Raw genomic sequence first — 18,708 nt, forward strand, 5'->3', positions numbered from 1 at the left:
AGAGATGGGACTACCAGGCCACCTGACCTGCCTCCTGAGAAATCTGTATGCAGGTCAAGAAGCAACAGTTAGAACTGGACATGAAATTACAGACTGGGTCCAAACTGGTAAGGTTTAGGTTTAGTCACTAAGTCGTGTCCGACTCTTGCAACCCCATGTAGCCTGCCAGGCTTCTCTGTCTATGGGATTCTCCAGGCAAGAAAACTGGAGTGGGTTGCCATTTCCTTCTCCAGGGTATCTTCTCAACCTAGGAATTGAACCCAGGTCTCCTACATTGCAGGCAGATTTTCCAAATTGGTAAAGAAGTACATTAAGGCTGTATATTGTCACCCTGCTTATTTAACTTATATGCAGAGTACATCATGTGAAATGCCAGGCAAGATGTAGTACAACTGAAATCAAGTCTGCAGGGAGAAATATCAATAACCTCAGATACACAGATGATACCACCCTTAGGGCAGAAAGCAAAGAAGAACTAAAGAGCCTCTTGATGAAAGTGAAAGGACTGGAAAAAGCTGGCTTAAAACTTAACATCAGTTCAAAAAACTAAGATCATAGCATCTGGTCCCATCACTTTATGGCAAATAGATGGGGAAACAATGGAAACACTGACAGACTTTATTTTCTTGGCTGCAAAATCACTGCAGATGGTGATGGCAGCCATGAAATTAAGATTCTTGCTCCTTGGAAGAAAAGCTATGACCAACCCAGACAGCATATTAAAAAGCAGAGACATTACTTTGCCAACAAAGGTCCATCTAATCAAAGCTATGGTTTTTCCAGTAATCATGTATGGATGTGAGAGTTGGAGCATAAAGAAAGATTTGATGCTTTTGAACTGTAGTATTGGAAAAGACTCATGAGAGTCCCTTGCACTGCAAGGAGATGAAAACAGTCAATCCTAAAGGAAATCAGTCCTGAATATTCATTGGAAGGACTGATGCTGAAGCTCCAATACTTTGGCCACCTGATGCAAAGAGCCGATTCACTGGAAAAGACCCTGATGCTGGTAAGATTGAAGGCAGGAGGAGAAGGGGACAACAGAGGATGAGATGGTTGGATGGCATCACCAACTCAATGGACATGCATTTGAGCAAGGTCCATGAGGTGGTGATGGACAGGGAAGCCTGGGGTGCTGCAGTCCATGGGGTCACAAAGAGTCAGACACAACTGACGGATTGAACTGAACTGTGTCCAGACTACTCACATCAATTCCAAAAGAATAATTTTGGAAAAATTTATGAAACTGCTGTTAACTTAGGGGGAAAAAGCTGCTATTCTTAGACAATGCTCTGACTTTTATTGATGGCATGTGTGGCTTCAGTCGTGTCCGACTCTGTGTGACCCTATGGACTGTAGCCTACCAGGCTCCCCTTTCCATGGGATTCTCCAGGCAAGAATACTACAGTGAATTGTCATGCCCTCTTCCAGGGGATCTTCCTGGCTCAGAGATCAAACCTGCACCTCTTATCTCTCCTGCATTGGCAGGTGGGTTCTTTACTGGGTTTTTTTTATTAGCACCACCTGGGAAGCCCCTATTGATGGCATATTTGTATCATATTAATATATAAAGAGCATATTGAAGAAACTGCTCACATTTATGAAATCATTATAATGACTGTATTTATTATTTTAAGTCAAAACTTCGTCAGCAGACCTAAGGACTGGCAATGATATGAGTCCTTACTCCTAACAAGTGATAACAATTTGATAGTGGGTTTGGCTTTTTATTTTTTTTCATTTTGTTCTGTTTTATAGATTTGCATATGGACTCTCTTTCCACTCTGATGCAGAAAGCAAAGAAATCAACAAATTTCTAGGGACTGGCTACCACAGGTGGGTATTTTGTGAAAAGGACATAAGCTTACTTGGGACTTAAGAGATTCCAGAAATTTGATTAAGCATCCTATAAATGCCCTAGAGACTTTAAAATCTCCTGCAATGTGAGCAGGATATGTACAACATGACACAAGCAACCTATGGCCATAGCTGCCCCAGAGGGAAAAGTGTGAATTTGTCAGCCACTGGCATTGTCATCACCACTGGTCCTGAGTTTTGACCTCAGTATTGCATTAAAAATGCTTCTAAAGACCGTCTCACCAGTGTATTCATGTAAACTATTTAATCACATTCTTGTGTTCCATTAGAAAAAAAAAAAACCATTATTTTCTCCAAACTTTCATTGCATATGTTTTCTTTCTTTCATATTTTCATTTTCTTGTGTTTTAGTTTGGCTTGTTTTCGTCTTGATTTTCATTATAGATAATTCAAGTTATAATTTTTTTTCACTGTCTGTTTTTTTCTCAATTCCTTTTTGTAGATACACCATGGTTTGTAGATGTGATGTTTTTAATGTTACATGTCAGATTTATGGTCTTGCATATTTGAAAAATGTGTGGGATTCTAGAGTTGAGGGAACCTTTGTTGTCATCTAATGCAGTTCACTTATCTTACAAAACTGAAAACTGAATATCTGGAAAAATAATAGATCTACATAGTTTACATAGTTTCTTAATGAAAGACAAAGGTACAATGAATTTTCCTGAATTTGTTCTCTTATATAGGTAGTAGCAATGCATTGCACAGTTTAAGAAGTTATAGAGATTTAACATGGGACAACCTCTGGAGAAGGGATACTCAAGTTTTGAAAAAGCATACTCTGGAAACATCATTTGGAGTAGGTGGCAAATAGGAGAGCTGGAGGAACTGGGGTTATTTGGGGAATTAATTAAGCAAGAGAGAAAATTGCGGCACTCTGAGCTATAAATAGAAAGTGGTAGGATCCCAGAAAAATGACATAACACTTTAAATTGAAGGTGATTTTGTGGACTCCTTTTATTTTTAATTGATGGATAATTGCTTTGCAATATTGTGTTGGTTTCTGCCATACAGCAGCATGCACCAGCCATAAGTACACATATGTCCCTTCCCTCTTGAACCTCCTTCCCGTCCCATACTATCCCTCTAGGTTGATCTTGAGTATTCTGAAAGGATTACTGAAACTCCTATCCACTGGGATGGCTACCAAAGAAAATGCAGGTAACAACTGTCGGCAAGGATGGGAATAATTAGAACACTCGTGCACTGCTGGTGAAAACAAAATGGTGCAGCTGTCATGGAAAATGGGGTGACAGCTCCTCAAAAAATCAAAAACAGTGTTAGCTTACAATTCAGAAATTCTACTTCCGGATATATAGCCAAAATAATTAAAAGCAAGGTCTTGAAGAGATATTTGTACTCCCCTTTCATAGCAGGAAGAAGGAAATGGCAACCCACTCCAGTATTCTTGCCTGGAGAATCCCATGGACAGAGGAGCTTGGTGGGCTACAGTCCACGGGTCGCAAAGAGTCAGACACGACTGAGTGACTTCACTTTCATAGCATCACTATTCACAACAGCTAAAAGGTGGAAGCAATCCAAGTATCCATCAACAAATGAATTGCATCTATATCACACGCAAAATGTGGTACACGATGGAATATTACTCACACTTGAAAATGAAAGAAACTCTCATAGATTCCACAACATGGATGAACCATGAGGGTATTACGTTAACTCACAACAAGACAAATACTGTACGATTCACATATATGAAGTATCTAGAGTAATCAAATCCATGGAAACAGAAAATATAATGGTGGTTTCCAGGGGCTGCAAGGAGGAGGAAATACTGAGTTGTTTCACGGGTACAAAGTTTGTCTCACAAGATGAAAAAATTCTGGAGATGGGTTGTATAGCAAGGCGATATACTTAACAATACTGAGCTGTACATTTGAAAATGGTTAAGATGGTGAATTTTAAGTATGTGTGTGTGCATACCTGCCTAGGCACTCATTCATGTCTGACTCTTTGCAACCCACTGAACTAGAGCCCACCAGACTTCTCTGTCCATGGGATTTCCCAAGCAAAAATACTGGAGTGGGCTGCCATTTCCTCCAGGGGATCTCATCTACCCAGGAATCGAACCCACGTCTCCCATGTCTCCTTCACTGGCAGGCAGGTTCTTTACCACTGAGCCATCTTGGAAGCCTTTATGTATGTGTATTTTACCAGATAAAAATTAAAAGGTAAAAAGAAAAACTCCTGAAAGTCTTAGGCAGAAGAAGAACGAGGACAGCATAGCTTACAGAAGACTGAAGTGGCATCATGGCATGAGTTAAAAGTAGAGCATGGGTAAGATGATGAGTTAGCCTCAAGGCATTCACTGTATGTAGAGAGGGCACTTGTTCCACAGAGCTAATTGATAATCTCCTTAAAGATCTCACAGCAAGGAGGGGAGGGTGGGATAAATTGGGAGAGAAAGATTAACATATATATATACTACTAGAGTACACCAAGGCTGTATATTGTCACCCTGCTTATGTAACTTATATGCAGAGTACGTTATAGGAAATGCCAGGCTGGATGAATCACAAGCTGGAATCAAGATTGCCAGGAGAAATATCAACAACCTCAGATATGCAGATGATACCTCCCTAAAGGCAGAAAGCAAAGCAGAACTAAAGAGCCTCTTGATAAAAGTGAAAGAGGAGAATGAAAAACCTGGCTTAAAACTCAGCATTCAAAAAGTTAAGATCATGGCATCCAGTCCCACCGCTTCAAGGCAAATAGATGGGGAAAAAGTGAAAACAGTGACAGATTTTATCTTGGGGGGCTCCAAAATCACTGCGGATGGTGACTGCAGCCACGATATTAAAAGATCCTTGCTACTTGGAAAAAAAAGCTATGACAAAGCTAGACAGCATATTAAAAAAGCAGAAACTTAACTTTGCCAACAAAGACCCATCTAGTCAAAGCTATGGAGAAGGCAATGGCAACCCACTCCAGTACTCTTGCCTGGAAAATCCCATGGACGGAGGAGCCTGGTAGGCTGCAGTCCATGGGGTCACTAGGAATTGGACACGACTGAGCGACTTGACTTTCACTTTTCACTTTCATGCATTGGAGAAGGAAATGGCAACCCACTCCAGTGTTCTTGCCTGGAGAATCCCAGGGACGAGGGAGCCTGGTGGGCTGCTGTCTCTGGGGTCGCACAGAGTCGGACACGACTGAAGCAACTTGGCAGCAGCAGTCAAAGCTATGGTTTTTCCGGTAGTTATATATGGATGTGAGAGTTGGACTATAAAGAAGGCTGAGCACCGAAGAATTGATGCTTTTGAACTGTGGTGTTGGAGAAGACTCTTGAGAGTCCCTTGGACAGCAAGGAGAGGCAACCAGTCAATCCTAAAGGAAATCAGTCCCAAATACTCTTTGGAAGGGCTGATGCTGAATCTGAAGCCACAATACTTTGGGCACCAGACGTGAAGAACTGATTCATCTGAAAAGACCCTGATGCTGGGAAAGATTGAGGGCAGAGGGAGGAGGAGGCAACAGAGGATGAGCTGGTTGGATGGCATCACTGACTCAATGGACATGAGTTTGAGCCAACTCTGGGAAATATTGAAGGACAAGGAAGCCTGGTGTGCTGCAGTCCACAAAGAGTCGGACAGGACTGAAGGACTGAACAACAAGAACAATGTGTAACATAGGTTGCTGGTGGGAAGCTGCTGTAAAGCAGAGAGAGCTCAGCTCAGTTCTCTGTGATGACCTAGATGGGTGGGATAGGGATGGGTGGAGGAGGAGGTTCAAGGGGCAGGGGGATATATGTACACTTATGGTTGATTCACTTCATTGTACAGCAGAAACTAACACAGTATTGTAAAGCAATTATATTCCAATAAAATAAAGAATCCATGGTTTAAATAAAATTACAGCGGGCCACCTTAACTGCTCTAGGCAAGACATGCAAACATGATTATCTGTGGTTAAGAGAAAGAAAGAGAACATTATCTTAATTTTCATCATAATTTCTGAGAATAATAAATTACAAACAAAAGAGACAATTTCAAGGAGCTTGGATGTAGTGGCAGGGGTGGAACTCATAGGTATTATTAAGGAAATATAATAGGTATTATTAAGGAAATACAGTGATAGTTACTATTAAGGAAATATAAAAATATAATTGGATAGAGACTGGCTTGTGAGAAAAGGTGGTCAGAAGTAGCCTGAAGAATTGTAAAGCTACCATGAGATTAAAGCTGAGAATATATTCAAGTTTATTAACAGGTAGACTGTGCATTAAAAATAAAGGAGCTTAACACCAAAGGAGAAGGGGACGACCGAGGATGAGATGGCTGGGTGGCATCATGGACTCGATGGACGTGAGTCTGAGTGAACTCCGGGAGATGGTGATGAACAGGGAGGTCTGGCGTGCTGCGATTCATGGGGTTGCAAAGAGTCGGACACGACTGAGTGACTGAACTGAACTGAACTGAACTGAACACCAAACCCACAAAATTCTGGAGAGGTTAAAATTTAGTCTGTGAGTAGGTAAGTTAGGAAGCCATCCATGGTCAGCAGATGCCAATAGCGTCATAAAGGAAAAGGCATGCTTAGTAACATCATGTCATGATTTTATGACCAAGTGTGCCGGAATTCTAAGGTAAATGTATATATTGAATGACTTCTTATGTTATCCTTATGAACAAGGATTTCAAAATACTGTTAAGGACAATATGTGTAAGTGACTTATAACTGATTTAAAGAGCAATTGTTAATTTTTTTCTTTTGAGTAGTATTCCATCTAGAAGAATATCTCTCGTGCATTGTTGAAGAATTTTCTCAGACCGGCCCTTTTCAGATTGTATAATGGTATGTTGCTCAATTCTCTAGACTATTAACTAGAAAAGTTACAGATCATCAGGTAAGGATTATGGGCTGAATCTAACATAATGATGTTTAACTGGGGCAAAGGCAAACTTGTAATTAGTCAAGTCATCCAATTGGGTAGACATGAAACAAGATACGTAGAACTTACTTGCGGTATCTACGGTAGCTGACGTAGATGTGGTCTGGGTCAAGAGTGTTTTGAAGCTCCCTGTGATCTCAGATCTTAGACTGCACGTCACAAAATGATTGGCATTATCAGCCAAGGTGGAAGGGGGGTGGAGCGATGTGCGTTGGTGGGTGGGGAGGAGTACATTTTGGTTTGCATGCATGCTAAGTGGCTTCAGTCTTGTCCAACTCTTTGCAACCCTGTGGACTGTAGCCTTCCAGGCTCCTCTGTCCTCGGGATTCTCTAGGCAAGAACACTGGAGTGGGTTGCCATGCCTTCCTCCAGGGGCAACTTCCTGACCCCAAGATCGAACCAGCATCTCTTACATCTTTTGCATTGGCAAGCGGGTTCTTTACCACCAGAGTCACCTGGGAACCCCACAACTTGGTTTAGGCCAATTGTAATACAAGGGAAGACATTCAGGGGAGGAGAAATAGGCAGAGGAAGGAACTCTAAGCCTTTTCATCTGAGAAAGCAAGTAAAATTACTGGGTATATTTAACTGTAGAGCTAAATTATGTATACCATAGTCATACACTATAAATATTTTGAAATTGTCAGATAGAGTTCAAAGTGACTGAATGAATGCTGCTTAATGTAAGTTTGTGGGCTATTAATTCACATGAATTTGCTTTGTCTACTTCTTAATTGTGTGACTTTGGGAAAGTCTCTTAAGCTTTGTAAGCATTAACTTGCTGATATTTAAATGGAAATAAAACCTAGAAGGCAATGGCAACCCACTCCAGTACTCTTGCCGGGAAGGTCCCATGGATGGAGGAGCCTGGTAGGCTGCAGTCCACGGGATCGCTAGGAGTCGGACACGACTTCACTTTCACTTTTCACTTTCATGCATTGGAGAAGGAAATGGCAACCCACTCCAGTGTTCTTGCCTGGAGAATCCCAGGGACGGGGGAGCCGGGTGGGCTGCCGTCTATGGGGTCGCACAGAGTCGGACACGACTGAAGCGACTTAGCAGTAGCAGCAGCAGGACTAAATCAGATAAGTAATGAATATAAAACAATTGTGACATTATCTTTTTGAAAGATTTGTAACGACATGGTCTTTTATTATATTGTCAAACACTCAGAATATCTGATAATTAGCAAAATTCAAATTACAAATATATGGACAAATTAGAAGAGTTAAATAGAATATGTTAAATAAATGTGTTAAATAGAATGAAATATTTAATGTTTAAGTGGGAACTGATTTTCCAAGTAGTTAGTTCATTAGTGAATATGTTTGTCTTGAGAAAACTTGCTTTCTAACCACCATTGTAACCACAGAGGCTTAAGTAATAACTACTCAGAAAAGCATAATATTATTTCAAAACATATTCACACTTTTTTAAATTATGAAAGAGCTTGAATAAAAATAGAGATTATTAGGAAATAACTGTAACCTTTTAAAAAATTAGTCAACATAAATTCCAGAGTAATCAGTCTGAATATTATCAGATATGGTTTCGAAATGAATCTGAAAAATTAAATAGCAAAGAACTCTAATCTATTTTAGATATATCTATTTGAAAATCTCATGAAAGTATATTTCAAAAGCTTCTTAAAATTTCAGTCAGTAATTTTTATTCATTTTAATTCTTATAAGTAACTTTTACTGTAATTTTAGGGATTTAAGCTGTCCTTCGCAGAAAGAATTCTTTCATCAATGAATTATTTCCTCATATTTTCTTTTCCAAATTGAATAATTAAAATTTCTTTAACTTCTCTGGTGATGTTTTCCTCTTTCGTTACCTACATTATTCTTTAGATATGAAACGTAGAATTATACTGTTTATTGGATATAGTGATAGCTTATGTATCTTATGCCATACTGTCGCCAACTACAAATTGGCACGTACCATCAGTTCAGTTCAGTCGCTCAGTCGTGTCTGACTCTTTGCGACCCCATGAATCGCAGCACGCCAGGCCTCCCTGTCCATCACCATCTCCCGGAGTTCACTCAGACTCACATCCATTGAGTCCGTGATGCCATCCAGCCATCTCATCCTCTGTCGTCCCCTGCTCCTCCTGCCCCCAATCCCTCCCAGCATCAGAGTCTTTTCCAATGAGTCAACTCTTCGCATGAGGTGGCCAAAGTACTGGAGTTTCAGCTTTAGCATCATTCCTTCCAAAGAAATCCCAGGGCTGATCTCCTTCAGAATGGACTGGTTGGATCTCCTTGTAGTCCAAGGGACTCTCAAGAGTCTTCTCCAACACCACAGTTCAAAAGCATCAATTCTTCATCACTCAGCTTTCTTCACAGTCCAACTCTCACATCCATACATGACCACAGGAAAAACCATAGCCTTGACTAGAAGGACCTTAGTCGGCGAAGTAATGTCTCTGCTTTTGAATATACTCTCTAGGTTGGTCATAACTTTTCTTCCAAGGAGTAAGCGTCTTTTAATTTCATGGCTACAATCACCATCTGCAGTGATTTTGAAGCCCAAAAAAATAAAGTCTGACACTGTTTCCACTGTTTCCCCATCTACTTCCCATGAAGTGATGGGACCAGATGCCATGATCTTCGTTTTCTGAATGTTGAGCTTTAAGCCAACTTTTTCACTCTCCTCTTTCACTTTCATCAAGAGGCTTTTTAGCTCCTCTTCACTTTCTGCCATAAGGGTGGTGTCATCTGCATATCTGAGGTTATTGATATAGGCACTTGCTATTTACCTCTGAAAGACAGTGTTAGTCACTCAGTCGTGTCTGACTCTTTGTGACCCCAGGGACTATAGCCTGCTGAGGCTCCTCTGTCCATGTGATTCTCCAGGCAAGAATGCTGGAGTGGGTTGCCATTCCCTCCTCCAGGGGATCTTCCCGACCCAGGGACTGAACCCGTATCTCCCGCACGTCCTGCACTGGCAGGTGGATCCTTTACCACTGAGCCACTGGGAAGCCCTCTTCAAAGATTAAATCATGTGCGGCTGCAGCTGCTGATTTTCAACACCCATTGAACAGAGTTCAGGGTGGAGAATGGCAATGAGGCATTCTGTGCTCAGGGTAAAACTGGCAGAACAGGTCTTCAGATAGATATTTTCAGGAGCCGATTTTATGAGTCCAATTCTCTTATTTCCTCATAACTAGAAAAGCACTACAATCCTTCAAGGAGATGACTACTTCTTGTGACTAACAGAAACCTTCTATAAAAAAATATGTGTTTGATTGCATGTATTCCCTCTTCACCAAAATCACATACATACCCATTCTCCCCCTGCCCCTTTAGCTCTTTGGAACAGCGTCTCAGAGCTATCTGATATGTATTCTGGGCTAAGTCCTCGTTTTGTTCCAAATAAAATTTAACTCCCAACTCTCATGTTGTATATTTTTTAAAGTCAACAGTGTCTTTTAATGAACAAGAAAGCTTTATTATGACACAAAGAAAGTGCTATCCAATATTCTTTCAAGATTAAAAATATCCTCTATTTCTTTTTTTTAACTAGGGGGAAATAATTGCCCATTTAGAAAGTTTCTTTATGACATAAATGAAAGCTGAATACTAAATCTTTTTTTTTCCTTACCCCTATTTCTGCACATTGCTTTGCACTGTAAATTCCTTAGGGGCGTAGTCTAAGTTATAAAATACCTGTGTTTCCTTCCCTCATAGATTAGCTACTTATGAAGGAAACAAGTAAGATGCTTTTATAAGTAAAACAGCAATATCAATGAAAATTTATTTTTTTTAAAGATAGGCGTAAGTTTTACTTCATACAGTCAATTAAAACTAAATGAATCATGTATTGAATCTTGAACTTCAGTAAACTAAACTAGTACATCTAATTCTGAGAAGCAAAGTTAGTGATCACTTTCATATTTAGTTCATCTTCACTGGAAATGCCACTCAGTTTTATATATTGCTAGCAAAAATTGGGGTGCAAATTATAGCTTATTTTAAAAATTAAATAAAACACTTAGTGAAAAGCAGGGCTTCATTGTAGAATGCTATATTTTATTAGGCTTCTACCGATGTAAATTTTGGAAAATGCAAATTGTCAAAGTAATTGGCCTGTATTTTCTGGCTGGATTGGAGAGTAAAAAAATGACTACTACCAAGAAGGAAAAATAAGCTAACACAATTTCTTTTCACCCCAAAGCAAGCATTTACTGTATTTACTTCAGAATTCTCTTCTGAGGTTGAAAGAAGAATATTCAAGACCAGAAGAAAATGGTATATTAAAATTTGGGGTAAATAAAAGCAGTTGAGTAAAACTCTGTTGAGATTTGAGGAAAAGGTAGACTTTGGCAGTGGTCTCCAACCTTTTTAGCACCAGGGACCATTTTTGAGGAGGACAATATTTCCACAGAGGAGGAGATGGTTTGGGAATGATTCAAGCTCATTACATTCGTTGCGTACTTCATTTCTATTGTTATTACATCAGTTTTGCCTCAGATCATCAGGCATTAGATCCTGGAGGATGGGGACCCCTGGACTGTGCGACAGGCCTTTAGATTTCATAAGGGAAACATCTGAACTTGGGCCATATAAATGGACCACATTCTTCCTTTTTTCAGTAGAATTCTCAGTGATAGGATTCAGCATTTCAGGTTAATCTAAGGATAAAGTTTCCATTTTTCCTTTTGATACTCTCCATGGGGTTCCCGCAGCAAGAATGCTGGAGTGGTTTGCCACTCCCCCCTCCTCACCATACAGTTGTGCTCATTTCACATGCTAGCAAAGTTATACTCAAGATCTTTCAAACTAGGCTTCCACAGTACATGAACCCAGAACTTCCAGACATATAAGCTGAGTTGAGAAAAGGCAGAGGAACCACAAATCAAATTGCCAACATTCATTGGATCATAGAAAAAGGAAAAGAATACAAGAAAAACATCTACTTCTGCTTTATTGACTATGCTAAAGCCTTTGACTGTATGGATAAAAAAAAAAAAAAACTGGAAAATTCTTAAAGAGATGCGAATACCAGACCAGTTTACCTATCTCCTGAGAAACCTATATGCAGATCAAGAAGCAACACTTAGAACCTTACATGGAACAACTGACTGGTTCAAAATTGTGAAAAGAGTAGGACAAGGCTGTATATTGTCATTTTGTTTATTTAACATGTGCAGTGAAGAGTCGGACACGACTGAGCGACTTCCCTTTCACTTTTCACTTTTATGCATGGGAGAAGGAACCCACTCCAGTGTTCTTGCCTGGAGAATCCCAGGGCCGGGGGAGCCTGGTGGGCTGCCATCTATGGGGTCATGCAGAGTCGGACACGACTGAAGTGACTTCGTAGCAGCAGAGTGTATCATGCGAAATGCTGGGCTTGGTGAACCACAAGCTAGAATCAAGATTGCGAGGAGTAATATCAACAACCTCAGATATGCAGATGATACCACTCTAATGGCAGAAAGCAAAGAGGAACTAAAGAGCCTCTAGATGAGCATGAAAGAAGAGAGTGAAAAAGCTGGCTTAAAATTCAACATTCTAAAAACTAAGATCATGACATCTGCTCCCATCACTTCGTGGCAAATAGAAGGGGAAAAAAGTAGATGCAATGACAAATTTTATTTTCTTGGGCTCCAATGTCACGGTGGATGATGACTGCAACTATGAAATTAAAAGACACTTGCTTCTTGGAAGGAAAGCAATGACCAAATTAGAGAGTGTATTAAAAAGCACAGACATCACTTTGTCAACAAAGGTCCATATAGTCAAGTTATGTTTTTTTCAGTAGTTGTGTATAGATATGAGAGCTGAAAGAAGAATTGATGCTTTCAAACTGTGGTGCTGGCGAAGACTCTTGAGAGTCCCTTAGACTGCAAGGTGATCAAACCAGTCAACCCTGAATATTCATTGGAAGGACACTGAAGCTCTAATACTTTGGCCACCTGATGCAAAAAGCCAACTCATTGAAAAAGACCCTCATGCTGGGAAAGATTGAGGGTGGAGGAGAAGGGGATGGCAGAAGATGAGATGGTTAGATAGCATCACTGACTCAATGGACATGAACTGAGCAAACCCTGGGAGATTGTAAAAGACAGGGAAGCCTGTCTTTACACCATGTTTCAGTCCATGGGGTAGCAAAGAGTTGGACACGTATGAGCAACTGAACAACAACAACCTCTAAATGTAGGTCTTTCTTAAGAGTTGGTTCTTCTTTGTGGGTTTGCTTGCATCTCCATACTCTCTCCTTTAGAAATTTCATCTTGTTGAACTACTCTGTAGATGGCTCGTAACAGTACATCTTCATAACACAGTGAGCTCAGCTCTGTCTGTGATGAACTGGAGGGGTGGGATGGGGCGTGAGAGGGAGGCTCCAGAGGGCAGGAATACGTGTATACTTATAGCTGATTCACCTGGTTGTACAGCAGAGATCAGCACAACATTGTAATGTAATTATCCTTCAATTAAAATTAAATTACAAAAAAACAGTACATCGTCAGTGCTAACTCCTTCCTTTGGCTTTTTACGTACATTCCCCAAATCACAAATATATTAAGGCTGGATTTATCAATATTCCTCTTAACATTTACTTCTCATTCTGTTTTTTTCTCTGTCAGTGTTTCCAAAATGATTCTACTTATCTAAGCTCTTTGTCTCTGACTAATTGGGCACTCAGAGACTTTGCATCCACTTTGTATTGAACTAAATGAAAACAGTGGAATATGTACCCCCAAAATATGCCAGTTCGGCAGAAGAATGATTTTAAGCTAAAGGCACCTGGAAAACAGCAGGTGTGAGAAGGGCATTCTAATCTCTCCTTTTCTTTCTGAAAACAGTAGATTAAAAACTTCCATGTAAAGATGTACTCCTTGTACTAGGAGAAAAAGAAACACTCTTCAACAGGGGATCAAAGCCAAGAGAATTCTGTACAGATCTTGTTAAAATAATTCTCATCTTCCTTTTGCTTCCTCACATAGCATTACTTTTCCACAACTGCTACTCGCTTTTCTTTGTTTAACCTGGTACAAAAGAATTTAGGCTTTGCCACTTCCTTGACTATTCATTTCCTTCTGTAAACTTATGTTAAATAAATATGTATCCTTTTCTTCTGTTCATGTTTTATTTCTGCTTAATTTTCAGGCCAAGGCTGAGGAGCCTAAGAAGGTAAAGATAACATTTTGCTTCCTCTACAGCATCAATCTGTATTGTATATACCTTCCATACTGCTCCTCTTTGCTCCTACTTTTATTCTTTTTATTGGAATATTATGGAACCTTCTTAAATAACTTGGTTCATCTGTGTGAGAGAATCTTCAATAGCATAATATTAACCAACTCATGTTCTTGCTCCTAAATCTTCCACAGCTCCTCACTATTGGATAATATTTAGTATTCTTAAATTAATAATTAGGGAACCAGTCTGTCTTAGACTACTTTTCATATGACTTTTTTTCCTCCATACTCTCCATGTACCTAATTTTGCAACAAAGATACCTGTCTTTAGAATACCTTCAAGGTAGAGTTAGAAATCAACACTGCTAGGAATCCTGTATTGCTTCCTACTCCCAACTCCAACCTCCCATTTTTATTGCTAAATAGCTCTTCCAATTAAAACTAAATTTTTATTTTCCTTTCATTTAATTTATCCATGGGTGTGACCAATATTTAAGTTGAAAGTGAAAGTGAAGTCGCTTAGTCGTGTCCAAGTCTTTGCAACCCCGTGGACTGTAGCCCACCAGGCTCCTCCATCCATGGGATTCTCCAGGCAAGAATACTGGAGTGGGTTGCCATTTCCTTCTCCAGGGGATCTTCCTGACTCAGGGATTGAACCCAGGTCTCCTGCATTGCAGGCAGACACTTTAACCTCTGAGCCACCAGGGAAGCCCTATATTTAAGTTAATAAAATGTAAATATTAATTGAGTAAATTAATATATTCACATTAATTAACTTATATTAATGAAAATAATCCAGTTATTTATATAATGTATTTAAAGTTAACAAGAAGATATTATATTATATTCCTGCTAAATTTTATTATCAGAGAAATAGGTATTTGCACTTCCTTACTTTAAGAGAAAACCAGGGTGCAGGGTTGGCAGCAAGTCCCCCTATGAAGTAGGCATGCCCTCTAGTGGCAGATTCACCACACTACAGGCTTGGACTCTCATACCACCAATTCTGAAGTTCCGGCTGCAGTTTTTTTCTAAAAGAATATGTCAAACAGGCATTTTTTTCTAAATATGATTTTTCACAAAATCATTTTTCACAAATAATATTTTTCACAAAAATATTACATAATGTCGCCTTTGTGTATGGCATTAAAAACTTAAAACCAACCAAGTTTGGGGTAATAAACAGATAAGTTTAAAGAAATAAAAGGACCTAAAATTTTCACGTGTTAATATTTTGGACAGAAAGAAGGACATTTCTGAGGGAAACCTGACAGATAGAAGGAGATTTCTGACAGAAAGAAGGTCTTTTCTGGGAAAGAAACTTGACAGAAAGAAGGTGTAATTTGTACTTACCACCTCGATAAATTGGGGTAAAAATACTCAAAGTAACGATTTACACAGGTGGAAACATAACAATAACAACAGTTCTGTTGTGTGTATGAGAAATAACACATAACAATGTTTGGATTCCAGCACATGCTTCATTTAAAAAAGTACCATATTTTTCAATGTTAGCATCCATTTTACCATTGATGAGTATAAAGAGAATAGATATTTCTTAATCTTCAAAAATGGCATTTCTAGTTTGAAATTTACTTTAAATAGCAATATAGAATGTATAGAGTGTAAGACAGATACCAATCCATAACAGGTGCAAAATAACGTCTTTTCAGTAAATGTCAGAAAAAAACTAAAAAACAAATAATACATATCATCCATTATTACAAATCTACTAATTTTTTACATGTTTTTTTCTAGAATATTTTTGGGGAAAAAAAGAGAATTCAGATAGAAACTAGATAGGAAGGAGATTTCTGACAGAAAGAAAGTGTTTTTCTGAAGAAACCCGACAGAAAGAAGGCGATTTCTGACAGAAAGAAGGACGCTTCTGAGGGAAACCTGACACAAAGGAGGAGATTTCTGACAGAAAGAACATCTTTTTCTAGGAGAGAAACCTCACAGAAAGAGGGTGATTTCTGACAAATGACAGAAAGAAGGATGTGTCTGAGGGAAACCTAATGGAAAGAAGATTCCAGACAGAAATAAGGTTTTTTTCTGGGAGATAAACCTGATAGAAAGGAGACAATTTCTGACAAAAAGGACACATCTGAGGGAAATCTGATGGAAAGAAGATGATTTCTGACAGAAAGAAGGATGTTTCTGAGGGAAACCTGACAGAAGGAGATATCAGATAGATAGAAGGTCTTTTCTGGGACAGAAACTTGACACAAAGAAGGGTATTTCTGACAGAAAAGGGTCTTTTCTCGGAGAGAAACCTAACAGAAAGAAGGCACTTTCTGACAGAAAGAAGGCCATTTCTGGGGGAAATCTGATGGAAAGATGGAGATTTCTGACAGGAAGAAGGGTATTTCTGAGGGAAACCTAACAGAAAGAAGGAGATACCTGACAGAAAGAAGGTCTTTTTTCAGAGAGAAACCTGACAGAAAGAAAGCAATTTATGACAGAAAAAAAGGATGATTCTGAGGGAATCCTGACACAAAGAAGGGGATTTCTGACAGAAAGAAGGTCTTTTCTGGGAGAGAAATCTGACAGAAGGCGATTTCTGACATGACAGGGGAAAAAAGGAAGTTTCTGAGGGAAATCTGACACAAAGAAGGGTATTTCTAACAGAAAGAAGGTCTTTTCTGGGATATAAACCTGACAGAAAGAAGGCACCTTCTGAAAGAAGGATGTTTCTGAGGGAAAACTGATGGAAAGATGGAGATTTCTGACAGAAAGAAGAGTGTTTCTGAGGGAAACCTAACAGAAAGAAGGAGATATCAGACAGAAAGGAGGCGATATCAGACAGAAAGCAGGTCTATTCTGGGAGAGAAATGTGACAGAAAGAAGGCAATTTCTGACAGAAAAAAAAGACGATTCTGAGGGAAACCTGAGCAAAGAAGGGGATTTCTGACAGAAATAAGGTTTTTTCTGGGAAAGAAACCTGACAGAAAGAAGGAGATTTCTGACAGTAAGAAGGATGTTTCTGAGTGAATCCTGACTCAAAGAAGATTTCTGACAGAAAGAATGTGTTTTGCGGGGGATAAACCTAACAGAAAGAAGGGGACTTCTGACAGAAAGAAGAACATTTCTGAGGGAAACCTGATGAAAAGGAGTTTTCTGACAGAAAGGTCTTTTGGGGGAGGGAATCCTGACAAAAAATAAGGCAATTTCTGACAGAAAGAAAGACATTTTTGAGCGAAACCTAACACAAAGAAGATTTCTGACAGAGTATGTTTTGGGGGAGAGAAACCTGACAGAAAGAAGGATGTTTCTGAGGGAAACCTGATGGAAAGAAGGAGTTTTCTGACAGAAATGTCTTTCCTGGGAGCAAAATCTGACAGAAAGAAGGCAATTTCTGACAGTAAGGGAAACCTAATGGAAAGATGGAGATTTCTGACAGAAAGAAGGGTGTTCTGAGGGAAACCTAACAGAAAGGAGATATCGGACAGAAAGAAGGTCTTTTTTGGGAGAGAAATGTGGCAGAAAGAAGGTAACTTCTGACAGAAAAAGAGGATGATTCTGAGGGAAACCTGACACAAAGAAGGTGATTTCTGATAGAAAGGCGGTCTTTTCTGGGAGAGAAACCTGACAGAAAGAATTTCTGACAGAAAGAAGGATGTTTCTGAGGGAAAACTGCCAGAAAGGAGATATCAGACAGGAAGAAGTTCTTTATTGACAGAAAGGAGGACGTTTCTGAGGAAAATCTGACAGAAAGGAGATTTCTGACAGAAAGAATGTGGTTTGGGGGGGGTGGCGGGAAACCTGACAGAAAGAAGAACGTTTCTGAGGGAAACCTGATGAAAAGAAGTTTTCTCACAGAAAGGTCTTTTCTGGGAGAGAATCCTGACAGAAAGAAGGCTATTCTGACAGAAAGAATATTTCTGAGGGATACTGAAAGAAAGAAGATGTTTTCTTCCAAAAAGAAGATTTTTCCTGTGAGAGAAACCTGACAGAAAGAAGCTGATTTCTGGCTGGGAGAGGGACTTTTCTGAGGAAAGCTGACTGAAAGATTTCTGACTGAAATAAGGTTTTCTTTATGAGTAAAACCTGACAGAAAGAAGGCAATTTCTGACAGAAGGAGGGACTTTTCTGATTGAAGTAAAATTTGCTCAGTCGTGTCCAACTCTTTGCAACCCCATGGACTATACAGTCCATGGAATTCTCCAGGCAAGAATACTAGAGTGGGTAGCCTTTCTCTTCTCCAGGGGATCTTCCTAACCCAGGGATCAAACCCAGGTCTCCCACATTACAGGCAGATACTTTACCAGCTGAGCCAAAAGGGAAGCCTAAGAATACTGGCGTGGGTAGACTATCCCTTCTCCGGCAGATCTTCCTGACCCAGGAATCAATCCGAGGCCTCCTGCATTGCAGGAGGGTTCTTTACCAACTGAATTGAAACCTGATAGAAAGAAGAGATATACCAGAAAGAAGGACTTTTCTTTGATGGAAACATGATAGGAAAAAAAAGGGAGATTTCTGACAGAAAGAAGGATTTCTTTGTGATAGAAACCTGATAGAAAGATGATATCTATAAAAGTTATTTTATAGAAACCTAACAGAAAGACGGAGATTTCTTTCTGTCTTTCTGTCTGTCTTTAGAAAGTCTCTTCTAGGGGAACCTGAGAGATAGGAGATTTCTGACAGAAAGAAGGACTTTTCTTCAAGGGAAATCTGACAGAATGAAAGATTTCTGAGAGAAAGTAGGACTTTTCTGAGTAAATTCTGAGTGAGGTTTGTAGGAGGGAATTCTGAGTGAAGGAATTTTATACTT

At 39.5% G+C, this 18,708-nt stretch overlaps 1 protein-coding gene across 2 annotated transcripts in view; it reads right to left on the reverse strand.

Annotated features, from left to right (window-relative positions):
* Positions 1 to 18,708, reverse strand: part of GLRA3 (glycine receptor alpha 3) — a 186,631-nt gene that overhangs the window by 55,076 nt on the left and 112,847 nt on the right. The window lies entirely within an intron of this gene.

This window comes from Oryx dammah, unplaced genomic scaffold (genome assembly GCF_014754425.2).
Source record: "Oryx dammah isolate SB20612 unplaced genomic scaffold, SCBI_Odam_1.1 HiC_scaffold_1, whole genome shotgun sequence".
NCBI classification, from domain to species: Eukaryota; Metazoa; Chordata; class Mammalia; order Artiodactyla; family Bovidae; genus Oryx; species Oryx dammah.